The sequence below is a fragment of the Pan troglodytes genome, chromosome 11 (genome assembly GCF_028858775.2).
Source record: "Pan troglodytes isolate AG18354 chromosome 11, NHGRI_mPanTro3-v2.0_pri, whole genome shotgun sequence".
Lineage (NCBI taxonomy): Eukaryota > Metazoa > Chordata > Mammalia > Primates > Hominidae > Pan > Pan troglodytes.
Genome location: NC_072409.2, coordinates 31,879,578 through 31,907,076, shown reverse-complemented (window position 1 = coordinate 31,907,076; position 27,499 = coordinate 31,879,578). Strand labels below are relative to the sequence as shown.

Below are 27,499 nucleotides of genomic sequence, written 5' to 3'. Positions count from 1 at the left end.
ATATGAAACACTTCTGGTCCCATGCGTTTTGGATAAGGGATACTCAACCTCTCCATGAATCTCATAAGAAAATAGGCATTAAATACCCCAAATAAAACACAGGTAAATCATGTAGTAACTTGTGGCAGACCAACTGTCCCAAAAAGAACAATTAGAAATGGATTGTTTATTTTTTAAAGTCTGTTTGAAGGCATCAGCGAGTTTGTTAAGTTTATTAATCTAGGCTTTAAAGGCCAATATCCTGAGCAGGGGAGAATCTGAGAAGTAAGCTAGCATTCTTTGTATTTCTTTTCTCGTTGTGGTATTTGTCAACTCTTGGCATAAGAGAAACACCCCTCCAAACCCCCCAACCCACCAAAAAACAGATAACAAATCAAATGCGGCCACCAGAGGAACACTTTCGGAAATTTTGTAGGACTGGAAGTACAAATATTGTAGATTGGGGCTTCCAAGTCAGCCAGAATTTTATCAGTAAATATCTTAGAAGAGTGGTGCAGAAAAGTGAGCTTTATATTTTGCTTTTTTTTTTTTTTTTTTACATCAAGACACCTGCCAATTATTTAAGCTAGGCAAAGGCAGAATAAAATAAGCTAACTGGAAAATCTCTAAAAAATCAAAGCAAAACTTGACAGTGCTAAAGAAACAAAAATTTTGAATTCAAGACATTTAAAGAAAGAGAGGTTCCAGTATGTATCTTCAAATCTCCATTGGTTCCCCTGGAAAACTATATCCTAGGAATCAGGTTAAACCAGAGACCAACCAAACTTTACAAAAATTGCAATCTAGTTTTAGATAAACGTAATCCTTGATGGATTTACGGTAATATACCCCATAGGAATTGTCCCAAGCGTGATGAACTTTCTCTGTTCAGTGTAAACTTATTTAGAACATCTACCTCTTTGTAAGTGAAATAACTGGATTTTTTTTTTCAGACAGAATCTTGTTCTGTCACCAGGCTGAGTGCAGTGGAGTGATCTCCGCTCACTGCAACCTCCGCCTCCCGTGTTCAAGTGATTCTCCTGTCTCAGCCTCCCGAGCAGCTGGAACTACAGGTGCGTACCACCACACCCAGCTAATTTTTGTATTCTTAGTAGAGACGGGGTTTCACCATGTTGGCCAGGATGGTCTCCATGTCTTGACCTCGTGATCCAACCGCCTTGGCCTCCCAAAGTGCTGGAATTACAGGCCTGAGCCACTGTGCCTGGCCTGGAATTCAGTTTTTTAAATGTCAGCTATATCAAGGAACAGGACCAAGAAAAAGTAGACAAGAGATATGCACCGTCAATTCACTGTACTTACCAGACATGAAACTCTAATTAATAGCTCAAGAAAATTGATGACAAGATGGAGAATTTCACCAAAAATACTGTATCTATAAAAAATTCAATAGCAATTCCGAACTAAAAATAATGTGGTAATGAAAACTAAGAACTTGATTTAAAAGTTGACTAGGCCAGGCATGGTGGCTCACATTTTCGGAGGCTGAGGCAGGTGGATCACCTGAGGTTGGGAGTTCGAGACCAACCTGACCAACATGGAGAAACCCCATCTCTACTAAAAATACAAAATTAGCTGGGTGTGGTGTCGCATGCCTGTAATCCCAGCTACTCGGGAGGCTAAGGCAGGAGAATCGCTTGAACCCAGGAGGCGGAGGTTGCAGTGAGCCGAGATCACGCCATTGCACTCCAGCCTGGGCAACAAGAGCAAAAGTCCGTCTCTAAATAAATAGATAAATAAAATACATGAAATAAGAAAAAATAAAAGTTGACTGGACAAAATCAGAAGGATTAATAAACTAGAAAATGAATGATTAGAAAATATTCAAGAGAATTATAAAGAGCAAAACAAACAGAAAACACATAAACTAGCCTAAGGGATAAACGGAACATGATAAAAATATTGAATATATTTTAAAATTAATTATCAGAAGGAGAGTAGAAAAAGAATCAAATAGAAATGAAAAGATAATGTCAATACATTTTCCAAAACCCACTAAAGGAATTAAACCACACATTCAAGAAGCACTAAGAATAGCAACATTTAAATAAAACACACACACTTCAGCCTATCAGCATAACTAAGAACAAATACAAAATACATTTTTAAGATTTTTAAGAGAAAAGAACAACATTAACTTCAAATGAACAAACAAGATGTACGACTAAATTCCCACCAAAACAATGGGAGCCATAAAGGCAATGGAATAACTTTCTATAAGAGCTGAAGGAAAATTAACTGCCCACCAGAATTCTATGCCTAGAAAAAAACTCCTTCATAAGTAAATAAATGAAATACAACTTGAATGATTTTTATTATCATATTCCAGAATAGACTTTTTTTTAAATTATAAAGTTTTAGGGTACATGTGCACAACGTGCAGATTTGTTACATATGTATACATGTGCCATGTTGGTGTGCTGCACCCATTAACTCGTCATTTAACATTAGGTATATCTCCTAATGCTATCCCTCCCCCCTCCCCCCACCCCACAACAGGCCCCGGTGTGTGATGTTCCCCTTCCTGTGTCCATGTGTTCTCATTGTTCAATTCCCACCTATGAGTGAGAACATGTGGTGTTTGGTTTTTTGTCCTTGCAATAGTTTGCTGAGAGTGATGGTTTCCAGCTTCATCCATGTCCCTACAAAGGACGTGAACTCATCATTTTTTATGGCTGCATAGTATTCCATGGTATATATGTGCCACATTTTCTTAATCCAGTCTATCATTGTTGGACATTTGGGTTGGTTCCAAGTCTTTGCTATTGTGAATAGTGCCGCAATAAACATACGTGTGCATGTGTCTTTATAGCAGCATGTTTTATAATCCTTTGGGTATATACCCAGTAATGGGATGGCTGGGTCAAATGGTATTTCTAGTTCTAGATCCTTGAGGAATCACCACACTGTCTTCCACAATGGTTGAACTAGTTTACAGTCCCACCAACAGTGTAAAAGTGTTCCTATTTCTCCACATCCTCTCCAGCACCTGTTGTTTCCTGACTTTTTAATGATCGCCATTCTAACTGGCATGAGATGGTATCTCATTGTGGTTTTGATTTGCATTTCTCTGATGGCCAGTGATGATGAGCATTTTTTCATGTGTCTTTTGGCTGCATAAATGTCTTCTTTTGAGAAGTGTCTGTTCATATCCTTTGCCCACTTGTTGATGGGTTTTTTTTTTTCTTGTAAATTTGTTTGAGTTCATTGTAGATTCTGGATATTAGCCCTTTGTCAGATGAGTAGATTGCAAAAATTTTCTCCCATTCTGTAGGTTGCCTGTTCACTCTGATGGTAGTTTCTTTTGCTGTGCAGAAGCTCTTTAGTTTAACTAGATCCCATTTGTCAATTTTGGCTTTTGTTGCCATTGCTTTTGGTGTTTTAGACATGAAGTCCTTGCCCATGCCTATGTCCTGAATGGTATTGGTGCTGGGAAAACTGGCTAGCCATATGTAGAAAACTGAAACTGGATCCCTTCCTTATACCTTATACAAAAATTAATTCAAGATGGATTAAAGACTTAAATATTAGACCTAGAACCATAAAAACCCTAGAAGAAAACCTAGGCAATACCATTCAGGACATTTTTAATAATCTACAAATAAGGGAGAACACATACAGTTACATAAAAATGGTCAGAAATTGGAACAAGCTCTTAAGAATAATGATATCTAAGTGGCCAACAAACGTGAAAAGTATTTAAAATAATCTGTCATCTGGGAAATGCAAATTATAATTACAATGAGATGTCAGTATGCAACCACAAGGGTGGCTAAATTGTTTTTAAAAGGTGGTAGCACCAAATATTAGCAAGAATGTGGAACTGAAACATCCATACACTACAAATAGGAAAATAAACTGATAACTTGGAAAACTGTTTGACAGTATCTACCAAAGCTTGATTACATGCATGTCCTGTGACTCAGCATTGTCATTTCTGGGCATATACTTGAGAGCAATGTGCTTACATGTGCACCAAAATCATGTACAACAATGTTTGTATTCATAATTGATAGTCACAAAATAGGAAAATATATGTCAATCAAGATTAGAATAAGTAAATATGGCATAGTCACACAGTAAATTATAATAAAGCAGTGAAATAAAAAGTTACTGCTATACTCAAAAATTTGGATGAATCTGAGATATAATATTGAGCAAATGAAGGTAGACACTGAAAATATATACTGTATGAATACACTTAAATAAATGAAGTTAAAAACAATCAAAACCATAGTGATAGATATCAGAATGGTGGTTGCCTTTAGAATGAATATTAGCTGGGAAGGTATAAGAGGGAGATTTCTAAGGTGCAGGTAATACCCAATATCTTGATCAAACTAGTGATTACATAGATGTATATTTTGCAAAACAAAATACAGTTATACATTAGAGTTATACAGGTACTGTACATGTGTATACTTCAATAGAAATATTAAAGGTAAGTGAAAACAAAGACATTTCCAGACGAAATATAAGAGAATTCATTGCCAGTAGACTTGTACTGAAAGAAATATTTAAGGAGGTTCTTCAGATAGAAGAAAAACTGTCCCAGATAGAAATACAAGAAAAAAATGAGGTGTGAAGAGCATACAAAAGAAACATAAAGAAGTTGGTCAAATGGAATTAAACTCTTGGAAGATTCTTGTACTTCCTGGGAAATTGTAAAAGACAAAACAAAACCCTCATCTATATTATATGAGACTATAATAAGTGATGGATGAATGTTGTATAATTAAAGATAAGTACTCAAACTATAGTAATAACTGAGAAGCTAACAGAATGGAAAATAGAATAATAAAAATTACTCGACTAATCCAAAAGAAAAGAAAGTCAAGAAAAAGAAATACAAAGTGAGTGGAGCAAATAAAAAGCAAATAGTAAGATTGTAGACCAAACCTCAAATATATATGTATATGTATAATTGTACTAAATAAAAATAGGCTAAGTATTTCAACAAAAAGAAAAAATTATCAAACTATATGATGCTTAAGAGAAACAATTTTTAACAGAGAAAGTTCAAAAGTAAAAAGATGGGGGAAAAGGTAAACCATGTAAAGATGAACCTAACAATATTAGCACTTTAACAACAGATGAAGTGTTTAAAGCAAAAATCATTACCAGAAATTGAATTGATTACTTCAAAAATATCACAAGGTAAATTCACCAAGAAGACTGACAATTCTTAACTTGTTTGCCCCAATAACATAGATTCAGAAGATATACAACAATAACTGACAGAACAAAATGGAGAAATAGAAGATCAAAATCAGAGCTAAGATTTTGGCCTGTTGCTCTTTATAAATGATTAAAGAAACAGACAAAAAATTCAGTAAGAAATTATGAGATCCAAATAACAAAATTAATAAACTTGACTTAATTGACATATATAGAATGCAGCAACCACCAACTATAGAATGTACTTTCTATTTTTTTTTCTTTCTTTTCTTTTTTTTTTTTTTTTTGAGATGGAGTCTCGCTCTGTTGCCCAGGCTGGAGTGCAGTGGCACAATCTCAGCTCACTGCAACCTCCGACTCCTGGGTTCACGCCATTCTCCTGCCTCAGCCTCCCAAGTAGCTGGGACTACAGGCGCTCACCACCACGCCCGGCTAATTTTGTTTTTGTATTTTTAGTAGAGACGGGGTTTCACCGTGTTAGCCAGGATAGTGTCGATCTCCTGACCTCGTTATCTGCTCGCCTCAGCCTCCCAAAGTGCTGGGATTACAGGCGTGAGCCACTGTGCTGGACCAGAATGTACTTTCTTTTAAGAGCACATGAAATATTTACCAAAATCCACCATATACTGAGCTATAAAGTCTCAATGAATTGCAAAGAATTGAAATAATGTGGAAGAAGATTACAAAACTAAAATGGAATTGTGCTAGAAAACAAATAGCAAAAAAATTAGAAAATTCCCTAATATTTGCATTTTAAACAATATTATTCAAAATAAGTTAAAGTCAATAAAGAAATCTCAATGAAAATTAGAAAATCCTTTTCACTACTTGACAATTAAAAAAACTATATAGCAGAACTTAAGGGATATAGCCAAAGCTGTTCTTCGAGAGAAATGTATTATCTTAAATGCCTATAGTATATTAGAAAAGAAAAAAGCTGCAAACAATTATCCAAGTACCAATTTCTAGAAGTTAGAGAAAGAAGAGAAATCAAAACTAGAAGTAAAATGAAATAAATTTTAGAGTAGGGAAATTAGCAAAGTAGAAATTAAGCAATAGAGAATTAACCAAATTAAACGCTGGTTCTTTGTAAAAAATTACTAATACTGATAAAACCCTGATAAGATTAATGAAGTTAAAAAAAAAGGAAGGGAAGAATATATTACCAATTGGAAATAAAAAGAGGACATAATTATAGTCTTCATGAACCTTAAACAGATAATAAAATACTATTATGAAAGACTTTATTAATAAATTGGAAAATCAGATAAAATTAATGAATATCTAGAACAACACTACTTATCAAAACTAAATCAAGAAGAATTTTTAAAAAGCAATTGACCTATACGTTTATTAAAGAAATTGAATCTACAAATAAAATCGTTGCCAGGGAACATTCTCCAGGCCCAAGAAACTTCACCTATAATTTGTATAAATATTCAAGGAATAACACCAATCTTACGCAAAAAAAAATTTCAGAAGAATAGAAAAAAGAGAAAATTCTTCTATGTTATATTATAAATCCAGAATAATTCTGATATAAAATCTGATAAGAACATTACCAAAGAAGTAAAATCACAGATTTATGAGCATACATGTAAAAACACTAGTAAATTTCTATTAAAATAACAAAAATATTAGCAAATATATATATTAAAAAAAAGCACACCACAGTCCATTTGGATATGTTTTAAGAATAGAAGGACAGTGCAACAAACACCAATCCATGCAATTCACCACCATGAGAGAAGCCATACCATTTACTTCACATAATGCAGAGAAAACATTTGCTAAAATTTAAAACCTCCTCATCAGTTAAAAAAGAACCAATGAAACTTATTTTTAACAAAATCCAGCAAGCTTGGGGAAATAGACAAAATTTATCTAAAATTTCTTCAGAAATGCAAATAGCTTGGAATAGCAAAAATAATCTTTAAGAAGAAAACCTTTAGAGGACATACCCTACTAGATAACAAGGCTTCTTTAAAAAGTTAGAGTAAGATATATTGATATGAAGGTTAGAAAAGAGATGAATAAAATAAAATAAACAGTCTAGAAACAACACCATGCAAGAACAATCTCACTATCTATGACTAAAATGCCACAGCGAAGGAAAAGGATGATCTTCTCAATAAGTGGCGCTAGATCAGTTTTATGTTTTTATGAAAATATAAACTTCTGCACTGCAACATACATAGAAATCAAATCTAGATAGATCTAGATAGCTTAATACAAGAGTTAAAGCAATAAAACTTTTACAATATAACAGAATAAATATTTTTATGAACTTGGGATAGGTAATGATTTTTAAAATTAAACACAAATGGCATTACCATAAAAGAAAAGATTGACAAATTGGACTATAGAAAAAATTATAACATCTATTAATTAAAAGACATACTACAGAATTGGTAAAGATAAATATAAGATTAAGATATGATGAGGGAGTCATTCAGAATAACAAACTTTTACTAAACAGTAACAAAAAGAAGTCATCAATAAAAACTAGCTAAGAAAAACCTCTTCCAAACAATAAAAGAAGAGGAAACACTTCCAAATGTATTTTATGAAGCTAGCATCACCTGATTGATACCAGAGCCAGACAAGAACACAATAAAAAGATGTAAAAGGAAAACTACAGGCCAATATCCCTGATGAAAACAGATGCAAAAATTCTCAATAAAATACTAGCAAAGTGAATTAAACTGCACACTAAAAGGATTATACACCATGACCAGTGGAATTCATCCCTGTGATGCAAGTACAGTTCAATATATGTAAATCAATGTATTATACCACATTGACAAAATGAAAGGAAAAATATCACAAGATTATGTCAATAGATACAGGAAAAGTATTGGACAAAGTTCGGCATCCATTCATAATTAAAGCTTCAACAAAATAATAAGTACAAAAAGAACTTTCCTCAACACAATTATAGCCATATATAAAATGCCCATGGCTAACATTATAATCAACTGTGGAAAAACTGAGAGCTTTCCCTCTAATATCTGGCACAAGGCAAAGATGCTCACTCTCACGACCTCTACTCAACATAGTGCTAGAAGTCATAGCTAAAGTAATTAGAAAATAAAAAATAATCAAAGGCATCTAATTGAATAAGAAGTATAATTATCTCTTTGCAAATGACATGATCATATATGTAGAAAACCCTAAAGACTCAATAATTTTTAGAACAAATAAATGAATTCAGTAGATTTGCAAGATACTATTTCAACACACAAAATCAGTTGCATTTCTATACCCAAACAATAAACTGTCCAAAAAAGAAGAAAACAATTTCATTCACAATAGCAACAAAAAGAATAAAATACTTAGAAATAAACTTAACCAAGGAGGTGAAAAAGAAAATTATAAAGCACTGATGAAGGAAATTAAAGACACTGAAAATTATAAAGCATCGAGGAAGAAAATTAAAGACATATATAAATGGAAAGATTTCCCATGGCCATAGATTGGGAAAAAATAATATTCTTAAATGTCCATACTGCCCTAAGTGATTTACTGATTCAATGCCATCCCTATCAAAATCCCAATGTCAATCTTCATAGAAAGAAAAAATAACATTCCCAAAATGCATATGGAACCACAAAATACCCCAAATACCCAAAGCAATCATTAGAAAGAACAAAGTTGGAGACATCACACTTCTTTATTTTAAAGTATATTACAAACCTACAGTAAGCAAAACAGCATGGTACTGGCATAGAAACAGACATATAGACCAATGGAACAGAACAGAAAACCCAGAAATAGAATAGAGAACCCAATGCATGGGTTCCTCCCAAAAGAAAATATAAGTTGAGTAAACATGTAAAAAACTTATCATCATAAATTATAAGGAAAATGCAAACTAAAGCACAATTACATACCACCAAACAACACCCGCCAGTATGGTGAAGTTAAATTAACTGACATTATCAAATGTTGATGCAGATATGGAGGGAAAGGAACCCTCACATGCTGTCTGTAAGAATGTAGAGTAGTATAACCACTGTGGATGATTCTTTGATGGGGCATCTCCTAACTCTGAATGTGCACTTGATGACCAGCAGTTCCACTCCTAGATCATATTTAACACAAGAAGAAATCTTGGGAGGACACACCCCACCAGATACATATGTGCAAGTATGTGGTATACATATGAGCACAAAAGACAAGAACATAGCAACATTGTTACAATATCTAAAATTTGGACATAACCCAAATACTCACCAATAATAAAATCAGTTTAGTTATTTGTCACATATTCATATCATAGAATAGTAGGAAAATGAAAGAGTAACTACTTCACACAACTACATGGATCCATTTCACAAAATGTGAGGGAAATAAACCAAAAATAAAAGAGTGTAATTTTATTTTCTTTCTCTCCGGCTCAAAAATAGGCTAAAACTAGTCAGGTGTGGTGGCTCACACCTGTAATCCCAGCACTTTGGGAGGCTGAGGCAGACAGATCACCTGAGGTCAGTAGTTCAAGACCAGCCTGGCCAACATGATGAAACAAAAGATACAAAAATGTACCAGGCATTGGTGGTGCTGTGGTGGGTGCCTGTAATTCCAGCTACTTGGGAGGCTGAGGCAGGAGAAGTCCTTGAACCTGGAAGGCAGATGTTGCAGTGAGCCGAAATCGTGCCACTGCACTCCTGCCTGGGCGATAGAGCAAGACTCTGTCTCAAAAAAGGAAAAAAAAAAAAAAAAAAGGCTAAAACTAGTAATTATTACCTTTGGTAGTAGAGGGCATGAGGAAGGCTCTTAGGATACATTTTATGACCTGTGAGGTAGATAACTGGGTGTTTAACCTTCTAAAATTTTATCACTTTTGCAGTTTTCTGTGTATATGTTATTTTTTGATAAAAATAGTAGATATATCAAAATGTTTACAGTATGTATAACTGAGTTGTGGTATCATAGATGGTTTTTATTTTCTTTACGCTTTCATATACTTTTAAAATATGTAACGTTTAAGCATTTGAAAGTGATTTGCATTTTCTAATCACTTTGATGAAACCTTCTCCTCTTGATCCCCTTTGCCCTTTCCCTAAGTCTATGCCTTAGAACTGTCTTGTGTCAACTATTCCAGTGGTCTCTTGATCAGTCTTCTTGTCTCTATTCTTGTAAATAGGAGACAAAATTATCTGCCAAATGCTGGTTAGTTTTGTGGTCTTTAAGAGAATTCCTTAACTTTGAAGCAATTGCTCTTGGTAGCCCTTTACCTAGTCCTCATTTTTTTTTTAAACCACAGCACACAAAACTAATGATACTCCTGTGAAACACATGAAAATGGAAATGTTTTCAAGTGATAGAAGCCAGACACGAAGGTCATGTGTTATATGATTTCCTTGTATGAAATATCCAGAATAGGTAAATCCATAGAGACAAAACACAGACTATTGGCTGCCAGGGACCGAGAGTAAGGGGGTATAGAGGGAAACTGCTTAATGGTTACAGAGTTGTTATCAGCTGAATTGTAATACCTCCTGCAAAAGAAAAATTGGTATGTTAAAGTCGTAACCCATAGTACTTAGGAAAGTAACTCTATTTGGAGACAGGGTCTTTACAGAGGTAGATAAGTTAAAATGTGGTCATTATAGTTGGCCCTCATCCAATGTGACAGATACCCTTATAAGAAGAGGAAATTTGGACACAGACACATACAAAGGGAGGACCACGTGAAAACACAGGGAGAAGACAGCCATTGACAGGCCAAGGAGAGAGGCCTGGAACAGATTCTCCCTCATGGCCCTCAGCAGAAACAAAGCCTGCTGACACCATGATCTTGAACTTCCAGCCTCCAGAACTGTGAAAAAATGATTTTTTTGTTTTTTAATCCACCCATTGTCTGGCACTTTTTAATAGCACTCCTAGCAAACTAACTCAGGGGTTTTGCATTGGAGTGATTGAAATGTTTTAAAACCAGATAAGAGTTGGTGTTTGCATAACACTGTGAATGTACTGAATGTCAGTGAGTTGGTTACTTCAAAGGAATTAATTTTATGTCATGTGAATGCCACTTCAATAAATTAAAAAGAAAAGACACGCCCCCCCACCCCACCCAGCTTTCTTACCACACACCAGTCAGCCAGGCAATTTTCCCTTACAAATGAAAGCAAAAGACTGGAGGTTTATTCTCCAGAGAAGGTAAAAACAAAGACGCTCTGCACTGCCTTCAAAAAATCATGAGGAATTTTGAGAGGCCATTGTCAGATTAGCCCATCATTAAATGTTAAAATATATCAACTTACAATTAAATAAATTATATTACAGGCACAGACAATAAATACTCAAAATCCTCACTTCCTAATAATTTTACTATCTTTTATTATTATCAACAGTTTTGAGGTTATTTGTATCTACTGTCTATCTGTGGTGGAAATACTTCATAATGATGTGACACTTCCCATCTCTTCTGAACTTTACTTCAGTGGTATCATGTTGGTACCTTGACATTTTCTGTGGTGGAAATTTTTACTCCATGGAAATCATCAAAAACTACAAATCAGGACGCTTCTTTCCCCACTCCCTCCCTGCCTCCATTCTCAGAGCCGGTTGTTAAACCTCTACTAGCACCCTGCTGCTCACAAATTCTAAGTATCATGGAGGTAAATCACAGTCTTGGACAAACAAGAATCCCCAACAGAAACAGCCTTTGGAAATGCTCTTCCACATTTCCTCACTGTATCCTGGCTTCCTCCTTGTTCGCCACAGTGCTGTTGCCCCTGGAAGCCACCTCGCATCAGCCAGGGAGAGTGAGGGGCCTGGGCAACAGTCCTGCATGCTCAGGTGAGCTCCTGGGAGAAGCTGCATCCCCAGCGGTGGCACTGACAGCTGGGGACACTCCCCACAGTGATGGCAAAACCATCTAGCGCTCGGGGTCTTTGCAGCTCCTGGCTGCCATGCTGGCAGCATCCTCTTGGCTGCCACTCGCTGTCCTGGCTCTCAGTTTCCTCTGTGTCAAGGCAGGAGCAGCAGGCACTGAGCCACTCTAAATGTTTGCTGGAGATGGAGCAACCTGGCCTGGTCGCAGCTGCAGCCGTGCTTCCTGCCAGAACCTCTCAGCGGCTGAGTCAGTGGGTTCATTGGTGGGATGGGAAGAAGCAGTCCATGAAAGGGCCTCCCAAGGTGAGCCTGGCTCTGACAGCCAAGCAAGGGATATCTGTTCTCCTTACCTGGGAAACAGACGTAGAGGTCAAAGGGTAGGCTTAAAGCCATAGTCATCATTCCCTATCTGGAGCCACCAAACCTGCCTCTCTCACTGGGGTAAAAGTGTTGACTTCTTTCTGAACAGGGAGTGGCAAATCAAAGGCATTGCAGCCTCTTTCATCACTGCCGATTGCTGATGCCAACCATGTGCCAAGTGCTTAATACGTCACCTTAAATCTTCTCATCCACCCTCAGAGGTAAGTGTTATTTTCCCTGTTTTACAGATGAAGAGAATCAGGCTGAGGAAATTACTTGAATCAACTCTCAAGGAGAGTTTGTGATAGAGCCTGGATTCAGGCTCAAATTCCTCAGACTCCAAAGACAGTGCTCTTTGTGCTGTACTGCCCCTGTTCAGGCCCTCCCATCTGGACTGGTTCAGACCTTTCCATGTGGATGGCTGCTGCCTGTTCACCTCTCCCGCCCCTCTTCCCCTGCTTCCACACATCATACACACCACAGTCAAGTTAATCTCTGTCTAAAGATCTAGATACAGATGCAGACAGATGCAGATATAGACATAGGCATAGAAATTGACATAAACATTGACTTAGACATAGACATGGACATGGACTTAGACAGAAACATGGATAAATATTTTGATGAAAGATTCAAAAGGTCAGGAATCATGTCTGATTCATTTTGTGTCCCTAGAATCTATCACAGTACCTGTTTCAGAGCAAGGAAGGTCTCCAAAAATACTGGTGGAATTAAGCTGAATGGACTATCGTTTCCCAGATAAAGTATTGGTGACTCCTACCAAATAATAGTATTAGGTACAGAGGCCTCACGTCAGCATCTGGAACTCTCCCCATCTAACCCCACCTGACCTTTCTCATATTAACTACACGTAGCCTACACTCTAAGCATACATGTCTCCTTCGTGTTCCCTAAGCCCCACCTTGAACTTTCTTACCCCCATGTCATGGTTCATAAGATCCTCCATTTAAAGGGCCCTCTTTAGCCCCACCTATCCCTTCTAAAATGTCATGGCCCATTTAAACTACTACTTCCTCCTTGAAGTGTCTCTCTTTATCTCTTTATGAAATGTAACGTTTCTGTCTTCTGAATCCCTTAGAGCTGTATATCTTTCTATGGCCTAACCTTTCTCTGACATAGATTTTAATCATTGAGATAATAATTCATCTTGTCTGGAATGTCCTTCATCCAGACTCTTTTTTATGTTCATGATTCAGTCTAATATCACCTCCTCTGTGAAGCTTTTCCAGCTCTCCCAGGCCAGTTAGTCACTCCCACCTAAATGCTTCTACAGCATCTGAACATCCTCCATTGAAGGACTGGTCATCATGGTTATGGCCCAATTGCTGTTATCTCTCAACTGCCAAGTGCCTCAGAGATATAGGTGGTACCTTCTTGGACTTTGTCTTTATGGCTTCCACCACAGTTTCAGCAGTAATTGGTAAATGAATAAGTGAAAGACAAGAAAGACACTGTCCCATTTTCCTGTGCTCCCAACCTTCTTTCTCTACCATTCTACCTGTTTGCCTTCTGTTATCAGTATGCTATTTGTAGGATCACAGGTGGAGGCATGGGAAACAAAAAAATAAGAAAAACTAAGCAGCACTCAAAAATATAGGAAAACACAACAGATCATCTGATCTGAGGGCACAAAAGCCAGGTTATCAGTTACAATTAGAATAAATGGTTTTCATCAAATGAGTTGGTGGCAATGACTGTTAATTTATTTGTAGTTTCAGTATTTCCCTCAAACAACAGCAACAAGAAAAACAATAAAAAATAAAAATAAAAAACTAGGGCCTGGCATGGTGGCTCATGCCTGTTATCCCAGCACTTTAGCAGGCAGAGGCAGGCAGATCACTTGAGGTCAGAAATTCAAGACCAGCCTGGCCAACATGGTGAAACCCTGTCTCTACTAAAAATGCCAATTAGCTGGGCGTAGTGGCATGCACCTGTAATCCCACCTGCTCGGGAGGCTGAGACAAGAGAATCACCTGAACCTGGGAGGCAGAGGTTGCAGTGAGCCAAAATCGAGCCACTGCACTCCAGCCTGGGTGACAGAGAGAGATTCTGTCTCGGAAAACAAAAAACAAACAAACAAACAAAACCTAGAATATTATACTGGTTTATAATATATTTTGAACCCATTGTTCAAGATCACAGGTATGTCCTTTAGAGGAACAGCTGACTTGTGACATATGGGCAAGGAAATGTGTATTTTTATTAGAAGGTTATCCCTAGGCAGAAGCTGATAAGAAACACTTAAATGAATAGAGAGCACCAACTGAAGAGGAACACAAAAGCCTTACTTGCAGGTGATGTATCTGTCATCTTACCTCCCACCACTTGGGGCAGCATAAAATGAGTTTTCCTGATTGATTTTAAAGGCAAAGCAGTTAAAACAGTCAAGTCACAAATTCAACATCGCAAAACAGACAAATAGATTTGTGGTTGCTGCCTCTGGTTTTCTAGAAAGAAAAGCAGAGGCAGTAGAAGAACCATAAGTAGTAGACAAACTGGCCTTATCACCAGGGTCCTAATATGTCTATTTTTCCTCCCTTCTGTGCCTTTACCCTGGACCATCTCTTCTACCTAGGAATCCCTGCTTCATATAATTTAATGAGCATATTAGCAAACATTAGCTAAATCCTCCCAAAGATCTTTATGAGGCTGGTGTCCTCATCCCTATTTTACAGATGAGGCTAGTTGTTAAGACTTCACAGTCCTATAGCTGCTGAACCTAGGTCTGAAATCCTGGACTTTCCTGTTTCAACAGCTGTCTCCACCATTTTCCTTTGTAAAACGCATACCCAAGGCACAACTCAAGGACATCTCAAAAGTGTCCTGATCACTCCTGGAAGGAGACCTTTTGTTCCCGAAATGTCTGTGGACTCTGATAGCAGTACTTTTAGTCACAAGCATTAATAATAGGCAAATGCTCCTTGTCCCGGATGCCCATGAGACGTCAGCTTCTTGAGGGCAAGGATTGCGGATCTTTCTAGCCTTTATCTATGAATTCAATATTTTCCCTGAGAAATGCATGTCAGGTATTCAAGAAAGTCACAGAAACCTAGGGTTACTTTCAGCAATTAAAGCCTCTGGCCATAATTTGATGAATTAAAACTGCATGAAAGCAGAAGAAGACATTGAAAGTGCTTTGCTTATATAAATGCATTAATTATTGCTCTATATTCTAGCTTTCACATGAAGTTACAATTGATATTAAACTCATGGAGGAAATGTAAAGACCCCAAAATGGCTAAACTATGTAAACTTGTGGCCCATATTGAGCTGGAGACACAAGTCAAAAGGTCTTCCTACTCACATAACTTTACTTACCTTAGTCTGTGGCACATAATCATGCTTAATAAACATTAATTTGATAGACAGATGGGTTGGTAAATGGACACAGTGATGCATGAAACATATAAGTGAGTATGTAAACAAATAAAACAATATTGCTTCTTTTTAGTAATGATTTTTGAGGAATATTAATAATAATGCTTTAAACCAAAAACAAACTAATCCAAACAATGCCATCCCTGGTAAGCTGTCTACAAACAAAGCAAAGCTCTCATGATCTCTGTAATTCTGTTTTGACAGTATGGCTTCTGTGTCTGAAATATCTACAATCCCTTTGTTTACAATAGCACCTTAACTGGGTGATTTAAATGAGTAGAGATTGCTTTTACATTTTTCTACAATTATTTAAATGCACATTTCAATTTTCCTGAATTGTGCAAAAGTAATTTGGAAGATTAATTTCTGAAAATACCTGCTGGAATTTGCATACACCAAGCATAATTATTATTGATATTTGCATAGTTCTCCCTGCCCATGTGCATGCACTATTACCAACTGTTATATAACCCATGAAATTATTGAAGAAGTTGCTGTCAGTACAATATGGATTCATCAATAAATGTTCAGCCTCATAGAAGAAAAACAAACTTCACTGTTCAGCTGTAGAAATGTGTCATTTCATTTTATTTATTTATTTGGGGGCAGAATCTGCAAAGATAAATCCAAAGCAAAATAATGTGGCAGTCTTGTGCAATAAAGATTAATGTTATTGCAAAGAACCTCTGAGATTCCTAAGAGGTTGAAAACCCCGTTGAAAAAGCTAGAAAAGCAATAGGAATTGGGGAATCTTCGTGGGGAAAAGAAATAGGCCGGGCTCGGTGGCTCATGCCTATAATCCCAGCACTCTGGGAGGCAGAGGTGGGCGGATCATGAGGTCAGGAGTTCGAAACCAGCCTAACTAACATGGCGAAACCCTGTCTCTAAGTACAAAAATTAGCCGGGCATGGTGGCACGTGCCTGTAATCCCAGCTTCTTAGGAGGCTGAGGCAGGAGAATAACTTGAACCCAGAAGGCGGAGGTTGCAGTTAGCTGAGATCGCGCCACTGCACTCTAGCCTGGGCAACAGAACAAGACTCCATCTCAACAAAACAAAAAAAACAAAGTAAATATACCCTTGCTACAGAGGGTTGGGGTATTAGAGTGTAGTCAGAGAGCTATGCCACACATGGCTAGAGAGAAAATTCACAGAGATTTGGACTGTGGGAATCACAAATTCTTGATGAATGTATGGACAGGTTAATTAAATGCTTATAAGGTGTTACACAGGAATGTGACATTTCTTTCCTTTAATCTGCTTGGATGGCAAAACCAAATGGAAAGAAATATGGACAGAAATTATGCAGGAGAAAAATAATAGAAAATACTTTTATAATACCTATCATGTGGTAGGCATTCCTTTTTTTTTTTTGAGACAGAGTCTCGCTCTGTTGCCAAGGCTGGAGTGCTGTGGCACGATCTCAGCTCACTGCAACCTCCGCCTCCCGGGTTCAAGCAATTCCCTGCCTCAGCCTCCTGAGTAGCTGGGACTACAGGTGCCTGTAGTAGGCATTCTATTAATAGCTATATATATGTATATAATTCTTATAATAAATAGTTATAAGAAGAACATTTAATTCTCATAATAAATATTCATTCATTCATTTAGTTCACCAACTTCGGAAACATTTTGTGTATTTGGCATGTTATAAGGGACTGTGAGAAGCTACAGAGATACACAGATCAAGTTCTTACCCTCAAGCAGCTCACAGCCAATGACACACAAGAGATGTCAAATGTATTTTATAAATATGTATATGGTATATATGGGGGAAATAACAATTGACTCTGCTGAGAACTGGAAGGAAGTTCTTAGAGGAAACAAGAGTGGCATTTAAAAAAATAAATAGGCAATTTCCAAATCAATAAGAACAGAAAACCATATTTGTATGTTGGGCATCATGCACAAAAACATGGTGCTATGAAATGGCATGCCTTGTTTATTACATCATAAATATCTCATTGCAGCTGGCAGTGGGAGAAGAGGAAAAGACACAGATGACCAAGGCCTTGAATGCCTTATGGGCAATATTGAGCCACTGAAAGATTTTAACCTGTTTCCCATTTAGAAAAAAAAATAATGTAGCTCACTGCCAGCACTCATTGAATTTTACATAAACACACTCTTTGAGGGTCAAGCAAATCTGACCGATTTTCAATGTGAAAATAAAACATAAAAACCATTCTTGGAGTTATTTCAGACAGAGCTAATATAAAAATTGTCTGAATCATCAGAACCATCTATTTCAGATAAATCAGATTCATCAAATGAGTCTTTGGCCAACAACTGTTCGAGGATGATGGTAACATCACAGGTAGAAATGCTATTTTTTTCTAGGATTTGACATTTTCAGTGATCAATAATTACTATATTTCATAAATGGAAATACCACTACTGAAAACAGAATGATATAAATACAGCGATGCCTTTTGTTCCCAAAGTCAATATACGAGAGTGAGGCAAAAATGATAATAAAAGCCAGATATTTCATGGCAAAGGTTATCACACGGTAAACATTGCAGCTGCAAGTGACTCTGGCAAGTATTCTCAAGGCAAATGGGAAAAGTTAAACAATAAAAATGACATGGATAGGTTCCATCTTGAAAGGATCTCTCCAGGAACTCTATAGAGAATGGGCTTATAGCATTAATTCTAGAAGAAGGTAAGTTGTTGCAATTTAAAATATGACCAAGGAATAAAATATCATATTATAAATGTGTATTATATAGGTACAATATATGTATAATATAATGGTGTATAATAAATATATATTATATTTATCAAAAATATGTCTTGTACATATATAATATATATTGGTGAGAATGTAAGTTGTTGGAATTTAAAATATGACCAGGGAATAAAATATCATATTATATATATGTATAATATAATGTACTATAGATAACATATAAATATATGCATATAATATATAGTATGTATACAATATATAATATATTTATACAATATATAATATATACAATATATACTACAGTATGTATATAATAGATACATATATAATATAGATATATAACATGTATATAATGTATATTATACAAATATATATTATATGTATATTATATATGTGCCTATCATTGGCTGGTATATCAAGAAAAGTTTCAGTTTCTCAGGGGGCGGGGCCAAGATGGCTGACTAGAAGCAGCTACGATCAGAGGCTCCCATCAAAAAGAACCGTAATCAGCATGTGAATCCTGCACCAGCAACCCAGGTATCCATGCTCTCTCATCAGAATAGTCTAGGTGGCTGGCATGATCCACAGAGAGGAGGGAAGCGAGCTGTGGTGCGGGGGCCCACCTGAGAGCCACACGGGTCAGGGGAGCCCCTACTCCCTAGCCAAGGGAGGTGGTAAGTGAGTGTGCTACCCAGCTGGGGAAACCGTGCTTTTTCCATGGAACTGTGAAACGCATGGATAGGAAAATCCCACTCGCAAACCCATGCCACCAGGGCCTAGGTTCCCAACCCTGGAGCCACGCAGATTCTCAACAGACTCTGCCTGCTGTCTAAGCCATTTGAGCTCCTTGGAGGAAGGGCAGCAGCCAGCACTGGGACACATAACTGCCTAACACACGAAGCAGGGAAGGGTGGCATCCATCTCTATAGTTCCGGGCTGCACTATTCCCTTGTTGGAGCCAGGGAGGCTGGATGGCTTGGTCCCAAGAGCTGTCCCCCATAGCCCAACACACCCGCTGTGACAGACTGTGGCCAGAGAACTTCTTCAGGCCTGACCCTGACCCATCCTTCCTTACTAGGCAGGGCCTCCCTGCAGAAACTCCAACAACTCCAGCCAGAGGCTCAGGGACAGGACCCTGATCTCCCTGGGCCTGATCCCCTAAGGGCAGGGGTGGCCACAGTCTCTGCTGACTAGCAGACTTAGCCTTGTCTCCTGGTAGTTCTGAGAAAGCCAGGCTGCCCAGACTAGTGGGTTTCCCCTGAGTGAAGCACACCCCCTCCACAAAGAGACAGTCAAAGTGCTTTATTAAACAGGTCCTGTTCCCCTGCCACCAAACTGGGTAAGACCCTCCAACAGGGTTGTCAGACACCCTAGATAGGACTGATCCTACTAACATAAGGTTGGTGCCCCTCGAGGACAAAGATCCCAAAAGAAGGAGCAGGCACTCATCTTTGCTGTTCTCCAGCCTCCTTGAGTGACATCTCCAGGCCTGGGAGCAAAACAGATGAATAGGGCCTGAAGTGAACTCCCAGCAAACCACAGCAGCCCTACAGAAGAGTGACCTGACCAATGAAAGAAAAACAAACAGAAAGCAACAATAACAGCATCAACAACAACAAAAAAGCCCCCACAAAAACCACATCGAAGGGTCAGCAGCCTCGAAGATCGAAACTAGACAAATTCATGAAGATGAGAAAGAATCAAGAAAAAACAACACTGAAAACCCAAAAGGCCAGAGTGCCTCTTCTCCTCCAAATGATTGCAACACCTCTCCAGCAAGGGCACAGAACTGGACGGAGGATGAGATGGATGAATTGACAGAAGAAGGCTTCAGAAGATGGATAATAAAAAACTCCACTGGGAGCTAAAGAAGCATGTTCTAACCCAATGCAAATAAGCTAAAACCTTGATAAAAAGTTAGAGGAGCTGCTAACTAGAATAACCAGTTTAGAGAAGAACATAAATGACTTGATGGAGCTGAAAAACACAGCAAGTGAACTTCAGGAAGCATACACAAGTATCAATAACTGAATCAACCAAGCCGAAGAAAGGATATCAGAATTAGAAGACCACCTTGCTAAAATAAGGCATGCAGACAAGATTAGAGAAAAAAGAACGAAAAGGAACAAACAAAGCCTCCAAGAAATATGGGACTATGTAAAAAGACCAAACCTAGGGTTGATTTGAGTACCTGATGGAGATGGGAGAATGGAAACAAGCTGGAAAACACACTTCAGGGTATTATACAGGATAACTTCTCCAATTTAGCAAGACAGGCCAACATGCAAATTCAGGAAATACAGAGAACACCACTAAGATACTCCACGAGAAGATCAACCCCAAGACACAAAATCTTCAGATTCTCCAAGGTCAAAATGAAGGAAAATATGTTAAAGGCAGCCAGAGAGAAAGGCCAGGTCACCTACAAAGAGAAGCCCATCAGACTACAGCGGACCTCTCAGCAGAAACCCTACAAGCCAGAAGAGATTGGAGGCCAATATTCAACATTCTTAAAGAAAAAATTTTCAACCCAGAATTTCATATGCAGCCAAACTAAACTTCATAAGTGAAGGAGAAATAAAATCCTTTCAAAACAAGCAACTACTGAGGGATTTTGTCACCACCAGGCCTGCCTTACAAGAGATCCTGAAGGAAGCACTAAATATGGAAAGAAAAAAACAGTACCAGGCACTGCAAAACCACACCAAAATATAAAGAACAATGACACTCTGAAGAAACTGCATCAACTAGTGTGCAAAATAACCAGCTAGCATCATGATGGCAGGATCAAATTCACACATACTACTGACCTTAAATGTACTGACGAAATGCCCCAATTAAAAGACACAGACTGTCAAATTGGATAGAGTCAAGACCCATTGGTGTGCTGTATTCAGGAGACCCATCTCACATGCAAAGACACACATAGGCTCAAAAGAAAGGGATGGAGGAAATTTACCAAGAAAGAAAATTTACCAAGCAAATGGAAAGCAAAAAAAAAAAAAAAAAAAAAAAAAAAAAAAAAAAAGGGTTGCAAACCTAGTCTCTGACAAAACAGACTTCAAACCAACAAATATCAAAAAAAGACGAAGAAGAGCACTATGTAATGGTAAAGAGAACTATTCAACAAGAAGAGCTAACTATCCTAAATATGTATGCACCCAATACGGGAGCACCCAGATTCATAAAACAAGTTCTTAGAGATCTGCAAAGACACTTAGACTCCCACACAATAATAGTGGGAGACTTTTTTTATTTTTATTGTTTTTGAGACAGAGGCTTGCTTTTGTCACCCAGGCTGGAGTGCAATGGTGCCATCTCAGCTCACTACAACCTCCACCTCCTGGGTTCAAGTGATTCTCCTGCCTTAGCCTCCTGAGTAGCTGGGATTACAGGTGCCCGCCACAATGTCCGGCTAATTTTTTTGTATTTTTAGTAGAGACGGGGTTTCACCATGTTGGCCAGGCTGGTCTCAAACTCCTGACCTCAGATGATCTGCCCTCCTCAGCCTCCCAAAGTGCTGGAATTTCAAGCATGAGCCACTGTGCCCAGCAATAGTGGGAGACTTTAACTCCACACTGTCAGTGTTAGATCAAGGAGACAGAAAATTAACAAGGATATTCAGGACTTGAACTCAGCCCTGGATCAAGTGGACCTAATAGACATCTACAGAACTCTCCACCCCAAATCAACAGAATATACATTCTTCTCAATGCCACATGGCACTTATTCTAAAATTGACCACATCATTGGAAGTAAAACACTCCTAAGCAAATGCAAATGAATGGAAATCATAGCAAACAGTCTCTCAGACCACAGTGCAATCAAATTAGAACTCAGCATTAAGAAACTCACTCAAAACCACACAATTACATGGAAGTTGAACAACCTGCTCCTGGGCAAATAATAAAATTAAGGCAGAAATCAACAAGTTCTTTGAAACCAATGAGAAAAAAGCAACAACATACCAGAATCTCTGGGACATAGCTAAAGCAGTGTTAAGAGAGAAATTTATAGCACTAAATGCCTACATCAGAAAGCTAGAAAGATCTCAAATCATATCCTGACATCACAATTAAAAGAGCTAGAGATGCAAGAGCAAATTAATTCAAAAGCTAGCAGAAGACAAGAAATAACTAAGATCAGAGCAGAATTGGAGGAGAAAGAGGCGTGAAAAAGCCTCCCCCAAAAAATCAATGAATCCAAGAGCTGGTTTTTTGAAAAAAAAAATAATAATAATAATAACAAAATAGACTGCAAGCTAGACTAAGAAAGAGGAGAAGATAGAAGATTCAAATAGACACAATGAAAAATAATAAAGGGATATCACCACTAAACCCACAGAAATACAAACTACCATCAGAGAATACTATAAACACCTCTACACAAATAAACTAGAAAATCTAGAAGAAACGGATATATTCCTGGATACATACACCCTCCCAAGACTAAACCAGGAAAAAGTCAGTCAAATCCCTGAATAGACCAATAACAAGTTCTGAAATTGAGGCAGTAATTAATAGCCTCCCAACCAAAAAAGCCCAGGACCAGACAGATTCATAGCTGAATTCTATCAGAGGTACAAAGAGGAGCTGGTACCATTTCTTCTAAAACGACTGCAAACATTTGAAAAGGAGGGACCCCTCCTTAACTCATTTTATGAAACCAGCATCATCCTGATACCAAAACCTGGCAGAGACACAACAACAACAAAAAAACTTACTTCAGGCCAATCTCCCTGATGAACATTGATGCCAAAATTCTCAATAAAATACTGGCAAACCAAATCCAGCAGCACATCAAAAAATTTATCCATCATGATCAAGTCAGCTTCATCCCTGGAATGCAAGGCTGGTTCAACATTCACAAATCAATAAACTTAATCCATCACATAAACAGAACCAAAGACAAAAAATACATGATTATGTCAATAGATACAGAAAAGGCCTTTGATAAAATTCAACATCCCTTCATGCTAAAAACCCTCAATAAACTAGGTGTTGGTGGAACATATCTCAAATAGTAAGAGCCATTTATGACAAACCCACAGCAAATATAATAGTGAATGGGCAAAAGCTGGAAGCATTCCCTTGAAAACCGGCACAAGACAAGGATGCCCTCTCTCATCACTTCTATTCAACATAGTATTGGAAGTTCTGGCCAGGACAATCAGGCAAGAGAAAGAAAGAAAGCGTATTTAGATAGATAGGAAGAGCAGAAGTCAAATTGTCTCTGTTTGCAGATGACATGATTCTATATTTAGAAAACCCCATCATCTCAGCCCAAAAACTCCTTAAGCTGATAAGCAACTTCGGCAAACTCTCAGGATACAAAAGCAATGTGGAAAAAAATCACAAGCATTCCTTTACACCAACAAAAGGCAAGCAGAAAGCCAAATCATGAATGAACTCCCATTCACAATTGCTACAAAGAGAATAAAATACCTAGGAATACAACTAACAAGGGATGTGAAGGACCTCTTCAAGGAGAACTATAAACCACTGCTCAAGGAAATAATAATAGAGGACAAAAACAAATGGAAAAACATTCCATCCTTATGGATAGGAAGAATCAATATTGTGAAAATGCCCATACTGCCCAAAGGAATTTATAGATTCAATGCTATTCCCATCAAACTACCATAGACATTCTTCACAGAATTAGAAAAAAAAACTACTTTAAATTTCATATAGAATCAAAGAAGGCCCCATGTAGCCAAGAAAATCCTAAGCAAAAAACAGCAAAGCTAGAGGCATGATGCTACCTGACTTCAAATTATACTCCTACAGTATCCAAAACAGCATGGTGCTGGTACCAAAACAGACACATAGACCAATGGAATGGAACAGAGACCTCAGAAATAACACCCCACATCTACAACCATCTGATCTTCGACAAACCTGACAAAAACAAGCAATGGGGAAAGGATCTCCTATTCAATAAATGGTGCTGGGAAAACTGGCTAGCCATATGCAGAAAACTGAAACTGGACCCCTTCCTTACACCTTATACAAAAATTAACTCAAGATGGATTAAAGACTTAAATGTAAAACCCAGGCTATATAATACTATTCAGGACATAGGCATGGGCAAAGACTTTATAACAAAAGCACCAAGAGCAACTGCAACAAGAGCCAAGATTGATCACTGGTATCTAATTAAACTAAAGAGCTTCTGCACAGCAAGAGAAACAATGAACAAGCAACCTACAGAATGGGAGAACATCTTTGCAAGCTACCCATCTAACAAAGGTCTAATATCTAGAATTTAAAAGGAACTTAAATTTAAAAGAGAAAAACAGAACCCCATCAAAAAGTGGGCAAAGGGTATGAACAGACACTTTTCAAAAGAAGACATTTACGTGGCCAACAAACATATGAAAAAAAACTCAACATCGCTGATCATTAGAGAAATGCAAATCAAAACTACAATGAGATACCATCTCATGCCAGTCAGAATGGCAATTATTAAAAAGTCAAGAAACAATAGATGCTGGTGAGACTGTGGAGGAATAGGAACGTTTTTACACTTTTGGTGGGAATGTAAGGTTAGCCATTGTGGAAGACAGTATGGTGATTTCTCAAGGATCTAGAACCAGAATTACTATTTGACCCAGCAATCCCATTACTGGGTATGTACCCAAAAAATATAAATCATTCTACTATAGACACATGCACACGTATGTTTATTGCAGCACTATTTATAATAGCAAAGTCATGAAACCAACCCAAATGCCCATGAATGATAGACTGGATGAAGAAAATGTGGTACATATACACCATGGAATACTATGCAGCCATAAAAAGGAATGAGATCATGTCCTTTGCAGGGACATGGATGAAGCTGGAAGCCATTATCCTTACCAAATTAACGTAGGAACAGAAAACCAAACACCGCATGTTCTCACTCATAAGTGGGAGTTGAACAATGAGAGCACATAACACATGGACACAGGGAGGGGAACAACACACACCCAGGGCCTGTTGGGGGATGGGGAACAAGGGGAGGGAACTTAGAGGACAGGTCAATAGGTGCAGCAAACCACCATGGCACACATATACCTATGTAACAAACCTGCACGTTCTGCATGTGTATCCTGGAACTTAAAGTAAAATTAGAAAAGATTCATCATTAATGGTAATGGATATAAATCCATATTTCAAAGTTTCTTTGATCAGTACAGTATTTCTACAGGCTCCACAACTTTTTCAGAAAGAGCCCACCATCTCTTCCCTCCACCATCCTAAGGTCTTTCTCTTCTCAGTAAAAGACGTGATCAATTGCCCCGTCCTCCAAACTAGACACCTGAAAGTCTTCACCAATGCCCCATTATCCTTTATTCCCTAAATCTATCCATTCATCATTTTCAGTTATTTCCTTGTCATCCACCCTTTTTAGTTATCTTTACCTTTTAAATACCACACATATCAGTCACAGTTTCTTTATCCTACTATGGCTGCCCTAATTTCAGTTGGCATTTCTTCCTCAGACTAAAACAGCCCTGCTTAAAATGCCAGCCCCACTGTTACTGCAATGTGACTTTGTATAAGTTGTTTAACCTGCTTAACTTCAGTTTACCCATCTGTAAAATGGGATAACAATAGATTTTTCAGAGTTGTTGTGGTCATCCAATGAGCAACGCAGGTAGTGTTTCTGTACAGTGCTAGCACATAGCAACTAATTGATGTATCCTATTCTTATATTTATCCTTCCTATTGCCAGAATCATGTCTCACCTCCCATCTCACTGCAGTATCAATCCATTCACCATAGGTTGTATAAAAGTGGTTTCACTAAAACACAAATTTGACCAAATTATTCTCATGCTTAAAACATAGATTTTTCCATACCTTTTCATCAACTACAAGACCAATCCAGATGTTTTGTAGGACAGAAAATGTTTTGAATGGATATCCTGTATTTCTATGTCCAGTCCTACTGTTGCCACTCCTTAACGTGCCCTTTATTCCACAGATGTACTGAAACATTTACACCACTCCACATAAACCACAGTCCCTCCCTCTTCTAAGCCTTTGTATTTGCTATTTCCACACACAGAATACCTTTCCCTGTCCACTGTCACCATTCTTCCAACTCTCATGTTGCAGCTTACCCTCCTATGGTCAATTCACATGATGATTCTGATATGAATTCTTGCCTAGTGTCCTGTGTCTAAGGATAGAGTTCATCATTCTCATCATTTGTGCTCCCAAGGCTCTCTCCCTGTTCCTTGGTCATAACACCCTGCATGCTGTACTGTAATCATCTCCTCTACCACAGCCCACAGCACCCTGTACTGTAATTACCTTGGAAGGTATTTGCCCCACTAGATTGTGTGCTCCCTGAAGGAAGAGTCTGCCTCACCCCAGCCTCAAGATCCAGTACAGCAACATTATGCTTAACAAGGGCTCAAAGAAGCCTTGGAGTGTGTCCCAGGTAACTAGGTTTTCAGTGACTTGTATGCTCATGTGTCTATGTGGGTTTTTTCCAGGGAACTGGCCAACATCCTAAAGTCAAATATTTATAGGGAGCCTTTGGCTTTACTTTTTTTTTTCTTTCTTTCTTTCTTTATTATTATTATACTTTAAGTTTTAGGGTACATGTGCACAATGCGCAGGTTAGTTACATATGTATACATGTGCCATGCTGGTGTGCTGCACCCACTAACACGTCATCTGGCATTAGGTATATCTCCCAATGCTATCCCTCCCCCCTCCCCCCACCTCACAACAGTCCCCAGAGTGCGATGTTCCCCTTCCTGTGTCCATGTTAAAGACTTAAACATTAGACCTAAAACCATAAAAACCCTAGAAGAAAACCTAGGCATTACCATTCAGGACATAGGCATGGGCAAGGACTTCATGTCTAAAACACCAAAAGCAATGGCAACAAAAGCCAAAATTGACAAATGGGATCTAGTTAAACTAAAGAGCTTCTGCACAGCAAAAGAAACTACCATCAGAGTGAACAGGCAACCTACAAAATGGGAGAAAATTTTTGCAACCTACTCATCTGACAAAGGGCTAATATCCAGAA

General features: G+C 37.9%; 1 long non-coding RNA gene across 1 annotated transcript in view; it reads left to right on the top strand.

Annotated features, from left to right (window-relative positions):
• LOC134807640 (uncharacterized) overlaps positions 1–27,499 on the top strand; it is a 154,558-nt gene that overhangs the window by 95,725 nt on the left and 31,334 nt on the right. Inside the window, exon 4 of the long non-coding RNA XR_010148598.1 lies at positions 12,485–12,596. This is a non-coding gene — a long non-coding RNA (uncharacterized LOC134807640). The remainder of the gene's footprint in view (positions 1–12,484; positions 12,597–27,499) is intronic.